We start from the raw sequence: 4,367 nt of genomic DNA, 5'->3' as shown, positions 1-4,367 counted from the left end.
GGTCCAGAGGAATTGGAGCTGTGCCGATGTAAGAAGGGAGAGTTATCGCTATTTACAACAATCCACTTGGTCCGAAAGCTCTGGGACTTTCTACATATGAAAAAGAAATTTTGGTCGTAGTCAATGCTGCCACCAAGTGAAGACACTACCTCATAGGCCATCATTTCATCATCAACACTGACCATCTAAGTATCAGATACTTTAAGGAGCTAGAAAATCACAGCAAAGATGGCTCATGAAACTCCTGGATTTTGACTAGACTATACATTACAAGAAAGGGTTAAAAAAAAAAGCTGCAGATGCCCTTTCCAGATTACATGCCGATACTTCCACTTGTAGTTGCAGCTCAGTGGGTATCTAATGAAGGCTAGAGAGAGCCAAAATCTACTTTTACTGGAAGGGATTGAAACAAGACATCTTATTTGTGGTAAGTCATTGTGATACTTGTCAAAGGAACAAGGTGGAACACACTCACCCTCCAGATCTCTTATAGCCACTTCCTGTTCCAAATTAAACTTGGCAGCACATTTCCACCTGCAGTCTTGGTATACTTCGCCTGCAAATTTGGATTTCGTCTGTACGTAGTTCACTTTTTATGTGAAGTCTTCAACTGCAGCCAATTTTGAGATCCCCGCAACACCTATTTCTAAACCGCAATCTTAGTTTTTACTTCTTTGCTTCAGGTTTCTGCTATGGAATTCTTTCCATCTTTATAAGGTAGTCTTCATGACTCGGATTGTTTCTTTTGCATTCCTGGCTTGGATTATGCTCCTTTTCTTTTTAATATAATTTTTTTCTTTTGAAATTTTTTTTTTGGAAGCACATCACCATGGACTTCACCGAAATCCTATTTAATTCTGACAACAAGAATGTTATCATGTGGTGGGGACATGTTAACCGGATTCAGTTACTTTGGGAAACTACTCATCCTTTTACTGTAATTATTTTGGCTCATTGAGCATAAAGTTACTTCTCCACCTACTTTTATCGTCATTTTGTATAAATAAATTTCTCTAAGTAAAAATGGCTTTACTCTTGCAATTACCATAACACACGGTGTATGATTGACTAATATACGATTAGACAATCACCCGACAAACAAGCGTGGGTAATATTATTTTGTAATATCCCCCAGTCAGGAAATCATCAAGAAATACCCACGTTATCATGGATCCCATCTTTTCCCGATGAATATCAGGATCAACAGGCAGCCTCGATTAAAGGGTTTTTATAGTCATTTTGCACCGTATGAAACACTATAAAGCCCGCAAATTGAACATAACAAAAGACTTTAGCTGCAAAAAACAACTCCCATCCTCAGACAGATAATTAATGCTTCAAAAAAAAAAAAAAGACAGATAATTAATTTCCCAGAAACGGATTTCTCTATCGCCGGTAGTTAGATCCCGGCTGAAAAGTTCATATTTCAGCTTCTTTTATACTCTCTTGCTAAACTCCAGTCTAAATCTTGGTTACCCCGCTAGTTTTTTTCTGGGGGGAATTTTCGGAGGTGTGAGAATTTGTGCTCGTGATGGGATTTTGTGCTTGTCCATTAGAGATTCCTGCTCGACTGTTGTGGAGTACTAGTTTTTTCCGTCACAAGATCATGATTTTCTAAATAAAATTTTCAACCTGAATACACAAACACACACCGGTAGAGAGATATTAAAGAAAAGAAAAACAGTGATCATCAGTGAGAGAGAGGGGGGAATTGGGTTTTATGATTTTGTTTCTTGGTATTGAAAATTTTAATCCAATAAAAAAAGTTTACCGGGAATCTGACACACACAATAAACGCGGCATATATTTTGGAAATGCATTCCGGCAGTAGACTCTTCTTTGATGGCTCCTACCACGGAAACATGCTAGTCCTTGGGAATGGAGATAACGGCTTTCAAGGTAACAATTTTTATTCCCAGATTACCCTTCTTAGCTGACGCCGCTTTTTATTTTACGTACTGTGATTTGTTACCTACTTGCCATTTCCAGAATGATATTTTCGTTCTTAGTCTTTTAGAATTAACGTTTGAGCAAGCAAATCTAAGAAGAAACCATGATTTAGCGTTGTTTTGGTTAAATTTCAGGGGCAAGATCAGTTTTGAACCATGAAGAATCTTCGAAAAGGAGACTTTTCTTTAGCTCCTCCGCAGAAGATTTATACGACGAAGAATTTTACGATGAACAATTGCCGGAAAAGAAACGTCGTCTCACAGCTGATCAGGTATGATATGTCGACATTGTTATACTAATACGTTAAGTTGTTGTTGTCGATATGGTCAACGTATCCGATACTATTGATCAATCCTATTATAACCATTGCTTTCATTATCTTGAACGTATCCGTATCGATTCTATGTTTTTTCTTTCTATCAAGTGATCAATTAGAATAAAATGTCTAATTAGAATCTTACAACTTTATTTTCATTAAATTTTATATTATTCTCTATATTCTGAACAATTAGACTTTAATTACTTTTGATTAATGTATATGAATACGTTTGTTGTGTTTTGATTCATTTACTAGGTATTGATGTTAGAGAAGAGCTTCGAGGCAGAGAACAAGCTGGAGCCTGACAGGAAGACCCAGTTAGCCAAGAAACTAGGCTTACAACCAAGGCAAGTCGCGGTTTGGTTCCAAAACCGAAGAGCTCGTTGGAAGACAAAGCAGCTCGAACGAGATTACGATCTCCTTAAGTCATCTTACGACTCTCTTCTCTCTAATTACGACTCCATTGTTAAGGAAACCGAGAAGCTTAAATCCGAGGTACTTAATACTGTATTACTCCTTAATTTATTAACCTTAAGTTTTCACTTTTTGTCTTTTTCTGATATATAGTTTGTTACTTTATCATACATGTACCGTAATAAAAAAAAAATTACTTAAGCAATTGCAAGTGATTAGAAGAATCAGCATGAAAACTTAGTTTAACCAGTTATAACTTTAAGCTAAACTAAATTTCAGTGGAGATAGCATTAGGGGAGTTAAAAATAGTAAGGAATAACTAGTGGGGGGTTTGATCATCACCACTTACTAACCCCATATCGTTGGAACTGAAAATGACATTTTTTTAAGCGATGTAATGAACCGTTCTTTTCTTTCTTTCCTTTTCTATGAAAATGTGTATAAACTTTTTCGATTTCGAATGGCATGTAGCTCAGTTAGTTAGTAGGTTCTTTTGATGTGTGCAACTTTTTTACCCAAAGGATATCATTCTTTTCGGAAAATATTAATGTTGGATGGGATCTTGGGATTGTTTTGATGTATGTACGTATAAGGTGGTCTTGCTCAATGGGAAGCTGCAAACCAACAAGGAGTTTACAGGGATGGTCGAAGCGGGTCAGAAACATGACCCACCAATCCTATTCAACAACAAGAACGACGATGACGACACCGCCACAAACGATGTGCTAGGAGACTGTGCCTTCAAAATCAAAACGGAGGACCACTTAAGCTCTGGTTCTGGTGGGAGTGCTGTAGTAGACGAGCACGATGGTCGATAGCTAGTGGATAGCGGTGATTCGTACTTCCCCGAGAGTGTATACCATGGGTACATGGGACCTGTTGATGTTGCTAATGTCCAATCAGAAGAAGATGATGGAAGTGACGACAACCAAAGCTATTGGGCAGCGGAAAACCTACAAGAACATGATGCTGAGCCACTGAACTGGTGGATTTGGCCTTGAAATGAAAAAGAAGCTTGATTAACAGTACCAACTACTTTTGCACAAGTTAATACATGCAAAACGTACTATTGTTTGCCTTATAGCATTTCTATTGTAATTTTATGTGTGCAATGCATAAGCAATTGTATAAGGAGGTAATAAAAAACAACACTATAAAACCCTCCTTACAAATTGTGTTAAGGATATATGTTGAAGGTGATCTTTTTGGTGAATCCGTGATCTGAAGTTTGATCAAACAATACCCACTTAATCATCTGTAAGAGATTATGTACTTATTTATATGTTAATGCAGCCATGTAGGCCTATGAGGTGAGATTGGAAGTTTAAATCCCTTTCTTTGTTAATTAAAATAGTCGATGAACGGAGATATTCTTCGTAAATATAGGATCAAGAAGAAGATAATTCTTATTATGATAATCTTATCAATTCTGGTTACACAGTACATGAATATATAGAGCCCAATATTATGATAAAGCAAAAATCCTATATGTTAGGAAACAATATATTATCCTTAAATAAGGATATATATTAGCACTCCCCCTCAAGTTGGTGCATAAATATCACACATGCCCAACTTGTCCAGAAAACTCAAGTATTTTTTTGCATGACACTCCATGTGTGAGAATATATGCAAGTTGTTCTTCAGACCGAACCGGTGGCAACTCAATAATGTTGTTGTCCAG

At 36.9% G+C, this 4,367-nt stretch overlaps 1 pseudogene; it reads left to right on the top strand.

Annotated features, from left to right (window-relative positions):
* Window positions 1–1,293: 1,293 nt before the first annotated feature.
* On the top strand, window positions 1,294–4,012 carry LOC113282395 (annotated as a pseudogene).
* The last annotated feature ends 355 nt before the right edge of the window (window positions 4,013–4,367 follow it).

Source organism: Papaver somniferum, chromosome 5, assembly GCF_003573695.1.
Source record: "Papaver somniferum cultivar HN1 chromosome 5, ASM357369v1, whole genome shotgun sequence".
Lineage (NCBI taxonomy): Eukaryota > Viridiplantae > Streptophyta > Magnoliopsida > Ranunculales > Papaveraceae > Papaver > Papaver somniferum.
The sequence above is the reverse complement of the archived record's forward strand: the minus strand, read 5'-3'. Positions and strand labels throughout refer to the sequence as shown.